This window comes from Thalassophryne amazonica, chromosome 8, assembly GCF_902500255.1.
Source record: "Thalassophryne amazonica chromosome 8, fThaAma1.1, whole genome shotgun sequence".
In the NCBI taxonomy this organism is placed as follows: domain Eukaryota; kingdom Metazoa; phylum Chordata; class Actinopteri; order Batrachoidiformes; family Batrachoididae; genus Thalassophryne; species Thalassophryne amazonica.
The window spans coordinates 36,675,794-36,690,929 of record NC_047110.1 but is presented as its reverse complement, the minus strand read 5'-3'; the positions used below and the strand labels follow the sequence as shown (position 1 = coordinate 36,690,929).

Below are 15,136 nucleotides of genomic sequence, written 5' to 3'. Positions count from 1 at the left end.
CCCTTAAAGAAGTTTCTGTAGGAACTATTTTAGCCATAAGGTCAAGTGAGAGGGGGAAGTCTGAGCTTTTTAAATATTTGAAAGACACTGGACTCATCGAGAGGATTTAGTCCTGCTATAACGGACTGATGCAGAAGGTGGCAGCAATGCTACAATAAGCATGCCAGCTGCCGTTATACACCACAAAAGAAGAAGAAGGGTTAATTTGTTTTTCTCCCCATGGTCACGTTTTGAGAGAAAGCATGTTTCATGTCAAAATAAAGCCATAAAATACTTTTTTTTTTTAAGTTAGCGGCTTTATATGACAAAATAAGTGGAACATGGAAACAAATTTTGACGAAAGTCTGTTTACAAACAGAGGTTTTGCAGCCCTGAATTTCACTTCAGTACATGCACTGTATAAATAACTGCACCACACTTTAAACAACTTTAAACATATTTAATTGCATGAATAGAATTATTAGACATGCACCTGAGCACTGGCTGTTCGGACCGCTGACTGGTGTCAGGAGCTCTGCATCCCCCCTTACCGGTAAAAGTGGAGTGGGCTTGGGGCTGGCTGTGCCTCTTCTGCCCTCTTCTAGAGATTAGTCCATTTAATATTAACTTTGGTGACATGTTCCTTCGTCTTGCAGTGTTCTTCCAGGGTTTTCTAGATGAAATCCAAACATAACGTGCAGAGCTTTAACGGGGAGCTAAGCCTTGCAGATGAATTCACCAAGTCTTGCCTTTGTCCCGTCCACCTCCCGGTCCAAACATGTCCACTTAGACCTATTTTTTAAACCACTATGGATGTATTTAATGCGGTCTTTAATTTTGGCCATATTGAAGATGCAGCTCGAAAGACCAGGCATTCAGAAAATCAAAATGTCCACGTCCGGGTACTTTCAGTGAATTTCGGTATTATAAAGATGCTGATTGGCTGAAAGTTTGCTGTTGTAGAAAAAGTAACCAATGACATTGCACGTTTTAGCTTGCAGTTTCAGCAATGCGGTTCCCATGCATTTGAGGAAAGGTTAACAAGCACGGCTGGCCTCGCTGCACCTCCACCCACCACAAATTTTCTCAACAAATTTAGGCTGATCTCAGAAACGGCCCAGAAATCCAGAAAAAAGTCGGAAATCCATGGAAAATTATCATCCCTGTATATGAGGTCTGTCAATAAAGTAACGGTCCTTTTTATTTTTTTCCAAAACTATGGATTTCATTCATATGTTTTTACGTCAGACATGCTTGAACCCTCGTGCGCATGCGTTAGTTTTTCCACGCCTGTCGGTGACGTCATTCGCCTGTGAGCATGCCTTGGGAAGGAGTGGTCCCGCCCCCTTGTCAGATTTTCATTGTCTGGAAATGGCGGAATGAAAAGGACTTTTTTTCCATCAGAATTTTTTCAGAAGCTGTTAGAGACTGGCACCTGGAAACCATTCGAAAAATTTATCTGGCTTTCGGTGAAAATTTTACGGGCTTCACAGAGAATAAGGTCTGTTAGTACAGCTTTAAGGACCACTTTAAGGACGCTGGGCGCGCCGCGCTCCAAGATGCGACGATGCGGCACAAGCCACCGGACCATTTCTAAACGGATGGCTCTGTGGATACGAGACCATCGTGTGCTCTTTCTCTGGTTATCACAAGAGCTGGGCATCAGCCATTTTCTGGCAGATTTCACTTTTAACAAGAGATTTTGTCATGGAAAGCCGCGCGGAGGCTTCGCGCGTCACGACCGATTCACTTTGGAAGCGAGTCAAAGGAACACCTCTGTTTCGGCGTGTCAGAGGACAAGTTTGGACATGTCTATCTCGGCTTTCAATGCTTACCAGTCAAGTAAGTATCAGTGAATTTGTGGAGAGCTGGACATGTCCAAACGTTTTCGGCGTGTCAGAGGACAAGTTTGGACATGTCTATCTCGGCTTTCAATGCTTACCAGTCAAGTAAGTATCAGTGAATTTGTGGAGAGCTGGACATGTCCAAACGTTTTCGGCGTGTCAGAGGACAAGTTTGGACATGTCCAGCTCTCCACAATTTCACTGATACTTAATTGAAGCAGTGCTTCGATCTGGTGCTTCGTTGATTCATTGTTTTATTTCGCTTTATCTTAAATTTTCCCCACTAAAACCCTAAAGAGCATATATCTGAGTAATATTTACATTTTTTATGTTAAACCGACCTGTTATGATCTTTTGAAACAATTGATGCATTTTATAACTTAAAAATGGGACCAATGCTAACGCATTAGCATTTGTTTTCTGTATAATAATTGATGGCTCAGCGTTCATTGTTGTACAAGAGTCAAATTGTAATTTTTTAAATTTATTTTTATTCATATATTAACAGTAATAGCAACAACAACAATAATAGTAATAATAACTCATAATAACTAATAATGCTACAATACAATTTTAGAGAAAGAGACAAAAAGAACATGTTGAAACAAAACAACAGAAAAGATAAAACCAACTAACAATGAAAATAAATAAATATAGCAATAAATAACTGTTTCCTGTGAACACCTGGTGACTCTTACACCTCCACTTCATCCCTGTTTTATTTAAGTTTAATGACAATTTGTTTCGGTCGAACCATATTTTTAATTTGTTAATTTCTTCATTGATTTCCTCCAGAACTATCTGGCAAGCTACAAAACTGCTGCATCCAATAAGAGCAGAATACTACTGGAATGAATTTGAATAAGGAAAGTTGGGTTTTTTTCTCACCAAAATGGATGCTGCACTCACTGCAGTTTATTGTCTGGAATAGTCCCAGATTGCATTTCAGAGCTTCTAGAATTCATAAATTTTCGTGCAGGTGGTGTTGGGGGGTAATTTTGGGATTCAGCTTTTTTTGTTTTTCACCACTTTCATCCCTGAATATGTCAATCGAGTCACTTTTGTGCGGATTCAAGTCACTAACTGGGACTTCTGTCTTGTTGCAAGAAAGAAACGAGAATCATCCTCCGTTCTGTTCACACAGCTCCAAACGCTGCGCAGCTCTCTGCTGAGTCAAGTTAGAACAAGAGAGTCCAGTCAGAATTAATAACTTCAAAGCAAAACGCCATTTAAACCAAATGACACCTCTTTCCAAACGTTGTAATACAAAAACTGCAATCAAAACGTTTTTTCCTCCCAAAACGAGACGTCCTGCGCTGAAGTGCAGCAGGTATGGAGAGATATTCATGTCTGAAAGGAAATGCTTTTGACAAAAACTACAGATTTTATTTATTTTTATTTATGTCCAGAGATCAAGGATCCAAATGGATTAAAATGTTGTTGACATAGAAGACCTGCAAAGCCTACTTTTAGTACACAGAAAATTCACAAGAGGTATCGATAAGAGAATCGATAAGGAATTGGATCAATAAGCGGAAACGATAACGGCATCGATATCAATAAAATCTTATCAATACCCATCCCTATATACAATATAGTATGGGTATATATAAGTGTGCAAGGAGTAACAGGGAAATCTAGAGTCCTCAAAACATGCCGAACGGATTGGCGCACGCACGGATAGAGTCCATTTCAATGGTCCCCCTAATTCATGGCGGGGGACAAAAACAAAACACTTAATGCACTGCACAGTGAATTTGTCCAACGTGAATGACAAGAGATGCCATTCAATTCATAAACATTTAATGAAAAGAGATGTCTCACGAGGCCTAACGGCACCTCTCTGCTGCTCGCAGATGAATGCTACTGTATGTAAATTTTGAACACAGGAGCAAACACTATGTCCATCCAAAATTAATCTGTATTTAACCTTTTAAAAATTATTCATGATCTATTCATAACATCAAATGCCATGAAATGCCTTATCCAGTGACAGATATTTTTGGACATGTATCATCGAGTTTTATTTGTTTTACATTTATTTACATTGGTAAACCCATTTCTGGCACCAAAACAGTTCGCCCACATGAATAAAGGGGTATTGTAATTACTTATACAAAAATTGATGATGCACAGTAATATCAATAAAAAAAATAACATCAACATCAATCGGTAGTACCGGCAGCACCAGTTTTGGTGGTGCAAATCAGTTCCATGGTCTCTCATTAAATTCAATAACGCATTTTATTATATGGTATGGGATTTTGCCAACTTCTATTGGCCCATTCACCACTTTCTGAGCTGTACCACATGCCAAGTTGACCACTGGTGGAGTCAAGTAGACCATGAGTGCGAAACGAGGACACCTCGCATGCAGCATAGCGCTAGCTAATCGAGCAACGCCTTCTATCAATAACAACCAATCAGATAATGCGATACAACACCTATTTTGCCTGTCAGTTTGTTGACAAGATGGCAGAAGACAGGTTTGCATCTGTTAGTGACGCTGACTGACTTAAAACGAATTTCACACGAAAAAGATGCGAAGAACACCCGCAGAAATACACAGTCAGCAGCCAACCTGTTTCACAAGTACGTCACTGAAAAGGGACACGCGCCCAACTTTGAAACTTACAGTAGTGTTCAGAATAATAGTAGTGCTATGTGACTAAAAAGATTAATCCAGGGTTGAGTATATTTCTTATTGTTACATGGGAAACAAGGTACCAGCAGATTCAGTAGATTCTCACAAATCCAACAAGACCAAGCATTCATGATATGCACACTCTTTAGGCTATGAAATTGGGCTATTAGTAAAAAAAAGTAGAAAAGGGGGTGTTCACAATAATAGTAGCATGTGCTGTTGATGCTACAAACTCAAAACTATATGTTCAAACTGCTTTTTTAGCAATCCTGTGATCACTAAACTAGTATTTAGTTGTATAACCACAGTTTTTCATGATTTCTTCACATCTACGAGGCATTAATTTTGTTGGTTTGGAACCAAGATTTTGCTCATTTACTAGTGTGCTTGGGGTCATTGTCTTGTTGAAACACCCATTTCAAGAGCATGTCCTCTTCAGCATAAGACAACATAAGACAACAAGTATTTTGACATATCCAAACTGATCCATGATACCTGGTATGCAATATATAGGCCCAACACCATAGTAGGAGAAACATGCCCATATCATGATGCTTGCACCACCATGCTTCACTGTCTTCACTGTGAACTGTGGCTTGAATTCAGAGTTTGGGGGTCATCTCACAAACTGTCTGCGGCCCTTGGACCCAAAAAGAACAATTTTACTCTCATCAGTCCACAAAATATTCCTCCATTTCTCTTTAGGCCAGTTGATGTGTTCTTTGGCAAATTGTAACCTCTTCTGCACATCTTTTATTTAACAGAGGGACTTTGCGGGGGATTCTTGCAAATAAATTAGCTTCACACAGGCGTCTTCTAACTGTCACAACACTTACAGGTAACTCCAAACTGTCTTTGATCATCCTGGAGCTGATCAATGGGTGAGCCTTTGCCATTCTGGTTATTCTTCTATCCATTTTGATGGTTGTTTTCTGTTTTCTTCCACGCGTCTCTGTTTTTTTTTTTTTGGGGGGGGGGGGGGGGGGGTTTGTCAATTTTAAAGCATTGGAGATCATTGTAGATGAACAGCCTATAATTATTTGCACCTGTGTATAAGTTTTCCCCTCTCCAATCAACTTTTGAATTAAACTACACTGTTCTTCTGAACAATGTCTTGAACATCCCATTTTCCTCAGGCTTTCAAAGAGAAAACCATGTTCAACAGATGCTGGCTTCATCCTTAAATAGGGGACACCTGATTCACACCTGTTTGTTCCACAAAATTGACGAACTCACTGACTGAATGCCACACTACTATTATTGTGAACACCCCCTTTTCTACTTTTTTTTTACTAATAGCCCAATTTCATAGCCTTAAGAGTGTGTATATCATGAATGCTTGGTCTTGTTGGATTTGTGAGAATCTGCTGAATCTACTGGTACCTTGTTTCCCATGTAACAATAAGAAATATACTCAAAACCTGGATTAATCTTTTTAGTCACATAGCACTACTATTATTCTGAACACTACAGTATGACGGAGTACTCGGTCGATTTTACGCGGAAGCTAGACAGGCGAATGGCGAACTTCATAAGAAAACAAGCCTGATGACTCTTCATCATGGACTTAACAGGCATCTCCAGTCAATCGATGGGATGTCAGTTGGTGCAGTATGACAGTAATAATGAGTTGAAACTTGAGATTGATTTTTCAGTTAGAGTATGTTTGACAAACTCCAAATTTTCTTGTTTACCATATAATAAAGCAGTTATAGACTTTTGATTTCAGTGTACCGGTGATTATGTGGACCTTGTCAGGAATGGGGATAGCAACTGAACGGCCTTGGTGAACCCCATCCTGACCAGGTCTGCATAATCACAGGTACACCTCATCAAAAGTCTATAATTGTATATAATCAACTTTTGCAACTCTTTCAATTAAATTCTAGCTCTAACGATTTGGTTGAAAACACTGCAGAGACATATAATCGCTATAAGCTGTTCAGGCTGCCTTTCGGTGTGTTATTTTTACTTTTATTACATGGCTACACACTCTGAATGGCTGACAGGCTGACGTCCGATCTGACATTTTCCCATATCAGACCATTACCATGACAGTCGGTCCGAATCGCGTATAAGATTTATTACAAACCAGAAAGCTAAAAACACGATTGGAAAAACCAAGTCGGACATGAACGTACTCCATAAATATCTAAACAGCAACGGAAAAAACACACAGATTGAAAGATTACTGGCTAATGAGCAGGCCATCTGTTAGCACGTTCTTCACTGAGGTGAAGAAAGTGAATGGGTCTGACTACGAGCCCAACACTGTCAGCAGCTTCATATTTGGGCGATACCATAGGTTTGCGTGTTTATATACAATAGCCATATAATAAATGAATTATTAACCTCGCTTGCTCGGCATGTACGGAAATATCAGACCTCTGTGTTTTTGCACGGAACCTCACATGTCGGTCTGATATCTTCCCATACAGACCTCGCACTCAGTCAATAATCCTTTAGTACGGCTAATGCAGTTGAATCATGGAAATGCTTGTTTGTTCATTTGCTCGACTTCATAAGGCCTCGGTGAACCCCATCCTGACCAGGTCCGCATAATCACGGGTACACCAAAATCAAAAGTCTATAACTGTTTTATTATATGGTAAACAAGAAAATTGGGAGTTTGTCAAACACACTAAAACTGAAAAATCAATCTCAAGTTTCAGCTCTTTATTATTACTGTCATACTGCACCAACAGGTCCAAAATACTTCATGAGCACAATCTCTAAAGCCCCTTTCACACCAGGGCTGCCTCGAACTTCTTGTGGTGTCATGACGAAGCAGGAATGTCTGCGTCAGGTGCACGCTGCAGACATACTGTGCACTCTGATTTATCTTCTAGTTTATATTTGTTCTTGTGCTGAGCTGCAGGTCTGCGCTCTGAGTTCTGTTATAGTTTATCTTTCCTACTTTGACCGCGAGATGCGCACACGCGCAAATGAACCATCTGTGAGCAAATGTGGAAATGTCTGGAGTTATACTTGATGTGGACATGTCCTGTCTTGGCAATCAGTCTGTAAGCAGGACTTATGTCCTTTTCTTTAACACAATGATGAGAGAGTTTGCGGAAAGTGAGGAGCGCAGGCAGCCTTTTTTTTCTTTTAATTGTTCACATGTGCGCGCACGAACAAATCGTCCATGAATGGACTGGAGATGTCCGGACGTTTTACTGAATGTGGACATGTCCTGTCTCTGGCAATCAGTCTGTGAGCAGGACTTTTATGGACTGTATTTAAACACATTTGTGAGAGAAGACCAAGGAGCTGCTGCAGCAGCTGCAGCCAGCAGTGTTTCTTTTTTTTCTGTGCTCTTAGTTTTACTGCATTGTGTACACGGCGTCGTCATGATGACGCACGACGCAACTCGAAGCGGGCCGTGTGAAAGGGGCTTAATAAGGAATAGAGCCCGACCAATACATCGGCCGGCCGATATTATCGGCCGATATAAGCCCTTTTCAAAGCACTCACCATCGGCCGAAATTTTGCCGATAAAACGCCGATGATTTCTCATAAACAGAACAGTTACTGAAATAATGTTTGTGTCGGCAATGTAAAATGTCCTTGCACCGTTTGTCCAGTAGATGGAGGTCTGACTCCATTCAACTGCGACCTGCTTACACCCCTGCTTAAATGTGTTCATCACCGCCCCCATAGTTTGCCATCTCAGAGGCGATTGCTCTAATGCCCCGTTCACACCGGGCGTGATCAGACGCTACAAATTCGCGTGGGTTGCCAGGCGACGGACGCGCCTCCTTCGCCCGGTGTGTCGCTCTGCTTGGGTGGACTTTTGCTGCGAAAATTCGCCCCGGTGCGTCATCAAATAGGAGGAGCTTCCATTCCGCTCGCCGGCTCCGGTTGTCAATCAAGCTAACATGACGGACCTTGATCACACGGAGCGAGTTGTTGTGAAAAGCTCCAAATACAGAGAGTATCATTATTTGCTGCAGGAGCTGAGTCTGGATGACGGCCGCTTTCAGCGGTCCTTCCACCTCTGCGGGACCCAGTTTGAGGACCAACTGTCCTGTTCGTGCGCGCACATGTAAACAATAAAAAAAAAAAAAAACTCCGCTGCTTGCTGCAGCTGGCTCTTCTCCCAAAAAACTGTCATAATTGTGTTTAGAAACCAGTCACATCTGTGTCGTTAAATAAAATATTCTCTACAGACGATTCGCTCGCGCACGTAAAAAAAACAGGAAAAGGAAAAAGCTCCACTCCCACTGCTGCAAGTAGGGCTGCTGCTCGCTCCAAAAACTCTGTCATAATTGTGTTTAGAAACCAGTCACCATTTGCTTTATACAGGTGTGTAGTTAAGTAAAATAATCTCCAGGACGATTCTGCGCACGCACACGTAAAATAAAAAAAAAAGAAACTCCGCTCCCCGCTGCTGTGGTGCTGCTGTTCGCTCCAATAACTCTGTCATGATTGTGAAATAAAGGAAAAAAGAGACATACGAGGGTCTTGTCAATAAAAGTATAGGTCCTTTTTTATTTTTTTCAAAAACTATATGGATTTCATTCATATGTTTTTACGTCAGACATGCTTGAACCCTCGTGCAATCCGTCCGCACGTCTTCATTAAAAAAATCTCCTTTAACAGTGGAATATCCGGATAAAATGCTGAAAACCGACTTCTTCTGAAACTCCTCTGTTCTCTCACGATGTCCTTGGATCAATAGAGCCTGAAATGTGGAGGTTTTCAGCTTGAAACAGGCTGACGACGGCGCCTGAGAGCGCTGCACGACGTCTCGCACCGTGGGAAGTCCTTAAAGCGACAGTATCACCTCAAAATCTCTCATCAGCCGTTAAAATTTTCACTGAAAACCAGCTTAATTTTTCGAACCGTGTCACTTCGATGTGTCTCACAGGTTTAGAAAAAATTTTTGATCAAACAAAGCGCCAGTCTCTCAGCAACTTCTCAAACAAAGGAATTCCGACGAGGGGCTGGACGACTCCTCCCACAAGGAGTGCTCACAGGCGAATGACGTCACCGACAGGCGTGGAAAAACTCACGCATGCGCACGAGGGTTCAAGCATGTCTGACGTAAAACATATGAATGAAATCCATATAGTTTTTGAAAAAAATAAAAAGGACCTATACTTTATTGACAGCCCTCGTAAGTCCTGCTCACAGGCTGCTTACCAGATACAGGACATGTTCACATCTTCAGTCAAACTCCAGACATCTCCACGTCACCACATATTCAGTCCCTGAATGGTCATCGCGGCGAGACGAAAAAGTTCAGATTTTTGAACTTGGGGAGGAGGGCAGCGCGACGTGAGGCGATGCAATATCGCACCACAAATGCGCAAAACGCTCAAAATCGCTTCACTCGCCTCCATCGCGTCGCGCTGCGCGGTTTTGGCGCCCAAAAACACGTCCTTACATAGGGATTACATGGCAACCTGTGGCTACAGTCGCTCGCGTCGCGCCCGGTGTGAACGTGGCATAAGACTGCAAGGGAAGCTCAGCTTCCCCTAAAATGTCAAAAAATAACTGATCAAATATATACTGTTGTGTGTACATGTCATTGACTAAATATGCGCTACAACGCGCTCAACTTTTGTTCAGAATCAGATTCTTATCACTGGTAACGACGCGGCTTTCCTCTCACTCATTCTCGCAGCTTCACAGACTTCAATAGCGACACAAAGCATGCAGCGAAACGAGACGAGTCACTGGATAAATGCTGGGCTTTGTCCTGCCCATCGGACGCTCAGCATCTCTGGGGGTCTATGGGGCAGTGGGCTGGCCTCGGCTGGCCCGGACGCTCAGCTTCTGCATGATCATTGGATGATCTGTCTTAGGCTAAATCCCTTTTTGATTGACAGCGAAATGAGCGAATCAGCGATCTTTTGGTGTAAACATCCGTGGGAGCATTTTCATTGAACCGGAGACTTTCCTAATCCTCTTAGCGGCATTTTCTTTGTTAAAAACGACTAGCGACAAATCTAGCTTCTATTTCTGGTGGGTTTTTTTGTAGCTGCTTGTGTTTGGAGACTGACTTCTATCACCCCTTTCTGACTTCTATCGCAGTTTCTGTCCCTACCGAGCAGCGGGTGCTGCTGAGCTCCTCCACCGTCACAAAGCACTCACAGGCGGACACACTTCACACTAGCCTCACGCCAGCTAGCGAGCTACCGTAACAGGCGTTACGGCCCGTTATGATATAATTTTGGACTGTTACACTTATTTTGGACCGTGTAATCAACCGTTTCTGCAGTGCGACTCCAGTTTGAAGCGTGAATCACTGAAGCAATGCTTCGATTCAATGGCTCGTGGCTCTTTGATTCGCTGCTCTTCAGAAGCGGCAAGTCCACTTCTTAACCGCTCTCAAAGCCATTAAAATATCATGAGTAATTTTTGTGTGTATTAAAGTCATTAACTGGGACTGTTGTCTTGTTGCAGTCAACAAACGAGAATCATCCTCCATTCCTTTGTCACAGATTCAAACGATGCGCGGCTCTTTGCCGAGAGTCCGCTCGGAATTAATAACTTCAAAACAAAATGACACCTCTTACAAACGTTGCAATACAGACAGACAATAAACTACAATGGACTAAAACATTTTTTCCAAAAAAATGAGACGTCTATGAGCTGTAGAACTCAGCTCATAGGTATGGAATACATTCATGCCACTAATAATGTCTGACAGAAAGGCTTTTAACAAAAATAACATTTATTTCTGTTTATGTCCAGAGATCAAGGATTCCACCATGTAGAGTTTATTATGTCCAGAGTTTAAGGATCCAGTAACCAATTTTATATTTATTTACTTTAAGACTCAATAAAATGTTGTTCAATTCAATGTAAATCAGCTTATAAAGCGCAAAATTTGCCTCACACAGAACAGTTCAACATAAAAAATAAAGAAAATTCAAATACCTAATTAAAAACAGAAGTAAAAGAATTAAACAAAATAAAAATTACTCATAAGAAGTGAATAATATGTTTTAAGTCTTGACTTAAAATGTCCACAGGACTCTGACTGCCTCACTGAGGGCCATGTACTGGCTAACCCAGAATGAGACTGCCCACTCAACAAACTTCCCCAGCGTTCTGGACATGATGAAGGGACTTGGGCTGTCGTACCTGGCTTTTCTCCTTTGGGTACCCCTAGAATGGCTAATTTTTAGCTTTAAATTTTCAAAAGCTGCTCCCCTTCCGTTCTGTTTTGTTAACATAATGTTTACATAATGAAAAATATCCTGCCAGTCCAATCGTCTGTTTGATTTCCACCCAAAGGGACAAGAATGAAGGGTGAATGTTTCAAGATTTGTTTAATACTTTTGTAGAGTTGAGTTTTTTTGGTTTTTTTTTGTAATGTTATTATCTTTCCTTAGAGATTAATGCAACTTTGCACAGATTTTTTTGTACTAGACAGTTCTTTGTTTACTGTTCTTGAAAATTGCACAAACATACTACAGGGTCTTGTGAAAAGAATCTTATTTTACTGTTATATGATAGTTTCCTCACATGTTATATCAGGGTCCATGTTTTATTGTTAAATATTCTACCAGCACATTGCATTTTTTGAACTTGAAAATTCTTCTCTGTTATAAAGTTACTCAATATGAGGACAAAGCTTCAGCTTTTAGCTCATACCTTTTTTGTTAAGGGTCCAAAAAAGAACGTTTTATTCATAAAATAAATAATAATATCGGCTGACTTATCGGCTATCGGCAAATCTGCCGATTTATTGATTATCTGCATTTTTTTTCATCCAAATATCGTTATCGGCATCTAGCCTCAAAAAAATCCATATCGGTCGGGCACTAATAAGGAATAGTCTTTGTGAAATAATGCACAGGCATCATGTAGAAGCTTGTCAACAAACTGACAGACAAAGTAGGTGTTGTATCGCGTTATGTGATTGGTCGTTATCGATAGAAGGCGTCGCTTGATTGGCTAGCGCTACGCTGCACGCAAGGCGTACTCGGCTCCACCAGCGGTCAACTCGCATGTGTACAGCTCAGAAAGTGGCGAATGGGCCAATCAGAAGTTGGAAAAATCACATACCATATAATAATAGAATAATTGTACTGTACTGGCACTGAAAAAAGAAAAACATCTTGGACCTCTAATTAGAATACCTCTCATGAAACTCTAGGGGTGGATCAAATCTAACAGCTTTTTCCTGCATTCTAAGGCAATCTGAGAAGGTAAATACTCTCTTGCAATCATTTAAAAAAAATGTTGGTAGAAACAAAATTTTCTCAGTTTTGTGACATTTAAAGGCCTCGTATAGCTTAATCCTGCCTTTGTGAAGTTCCCCACAGGTACTGACTGCACTCTCACCACTTCTGGGAACACCAATAACAACAGCAGTAAAGTTGCCAATCATTTCCAAAGTTTTAAAGCATTTATATCTGTGAAATCTGAAATATAGTTATATCATAATTTTTTCCAATTTCTGACTGTGTTCCAGTTGAATGAAGAACAAAAAGGCAAATGGTTTCTCACATTAGTGGCAAGTAAAGGTGGAGAGTAAAAGGTACCTTTAAGCTTGTAACTTTATTAGCCCTCTGGTCTAGCAGGCAAAATTCATCATAAACCGTCAATATAATCTGCCGTACCTAATCTGGAACAGCAATTTACATTGATTGTATTTCTAAATTGCGGTATTGATTACTAAAAATTTATTTTGTGACACTGTTAGTACCACACACCCTACACTATGTGTGGAAAAATATTTTAAATAGACGTTATGAAAAATTAAATCCTACAACATTTATCACAAAAACTACAATGACGTTCTATGCATGAGAATTAAAGGTGAACTTTTCAAACTGGCTTTAATCTAAAAGAAAACCACACTCAGCGAACCTTACCGTTACAGTCCTTGGGCTCTGACTCATTTTGGGCAAAACCAAACATGCCAGTACAAATTCGTGAGTGAAAAAAAAAAAAAAAAAAAAAAAAAACAATCACGATATTTTTGTTTTCAACTTGTGACGGCAGCTGTGTTGTAACTGAGCTAATTAGCATGTCATCACATAGGAAAGGCTTAGCGAACTTCTGTGCATCCCTGACCACTGCACACATTTCACATGTACGCTACAACAGAGAGCACTTAGCGCAACACGTTCCCATGCTGTCCAAAACTTGGCAAGCTGAAGTAAACTGGCGAGACTTGTGACTGAGCCACTTTCAAACTGAAGGAAAATGAACCTTTAGCTAACTTTTCCATACCTTTCAGACGCCGACTGTCTCCCCGTCGGTACCGCCAGCTCCACCGGCAGCCGTAATCCTGCTTCCCATACCGCCGTATTCGACAAGAAGACCCAAAAATCAGAGTGCGTTCAGTCCAACTCCTGGCAGCGCCTGAGATTTTTTTTTTTTTTCTTCTTAAGCACACTGATCCTCTCAACAGCGGCTGGAGCTTCTTTTTTTTGCTCACCAGGCTGTCGCGGGAGCGCGCGCACGGAGCGAGTGGGCTGGCCTGGTGAAGCGCGTCAACGCGCAATTTACCAGAACGATTCCGTCTCCAAACAATTCACAACACCGGGATCAACTTCTGATCAAATCCAAACAGCCGGTTGTGACTGTCCAATTAAAAGCTTTGAAATTCCTAATAACTTAATGAGTGCTGGTATTCCAAGATACTAAATTAAAGGAGCCCACATTTCATTTTTTTAATATGCATAATGTCTTTTAAGTCCTGATATTGTAGTTTGATCAATAATCAGTTTGTGTGATTTATTAATTGACTATTCCCACTTATTTTTATGTCGTTGCAGTGTACCAGTCTTTAATACATTGGTTTGAACAGGCGACCTGTGGGCCAAACCAGGCCCCGGCGCCAGAAAAAAATATCAAGGGGGCGATGAGTTTATCACAGGGGGCGGGGTCGCCCCCTCCCCCCAAAAAAGTGCGCACCGGATTGTACGTGCCTCTGAGCGTGCCTAATGAATTGGGTGCGCTCCTGGAAAGCTCGTGTATTTAGGCTACACCGTTGTAAGAGACTGACTAAGAGTAAAGAGTGATGACAGTATCTTTTTTATTATTATTTGAACATATGACCCTCGGTCAAGTGATCTCCTGCATACCACAAAACCAAACAACAACTGATCTGAGAAACGACACGAGACAGTAGATAACCCCACATACAAGCACCTCCAATCACAAGCACAAACACAGTGCAATTGGGCATGACAGACACACAACGGGTCAAAGATAAACCTTTCATTTAGATATATTTACAACAATACATAACTTTAATATCTGTCATTGTGGGCTACTGGCCGTGAACGGAGGGACTAAGAAAATGCATACCGCACGACAACAGCATGTTATTTGCATTATTATCACTTTTTACTGAGATACACAACACGTAATGCATACATAAAAAGCTGGCTCACTTAACTTTTGTTGTGTCGGCTCTCGGCTAGCTGGTGCGCGCTGCTCTCCAATTTAGCCAGTGCGTCCTCGATCAAGCTGGCTGCTTTAGCTTGCTTGTTCATTGTCTTACTATCCATGAGAAAATCATCCGGAATATCCATATTGGGACCAAAACACATTCTTGCATTTTCATCTTTTCCTCTGGGGACAGTTTTCTTCTCTCTTTCCCCCTCTGCGGACAGTTCTTGGGCTGCGCGCGCGCTATGATGTCATTTGTTTACGCATAGCGGGCGGGTATAGCCAGATACTGTCGACGTAAATCTAC

At 41.3% G+C, this 15,136-nt stretch overlaps 1 protein-coding gene across 1 annotated transcript in view; it reads right to left on the bottom strand.

The window, feature by feature from the left end:
- The window catches only part of peak1 (pseudopodium-enriched atypical kinase 1), a 321,752-nt gene extending 307,820 nt beyond the window's left edge, over positions 1-13,932 (bottom strand). Inside the window, 1 exon segment of the mRNA XM_034175994.1 lies at positions 13,663-13,932. The gene's annotated coding sequence lies outside the window, so the exon portion shown is untranslated.
- Positions 13,933-15,136: the final 1,204 nt, after the last annotated feature.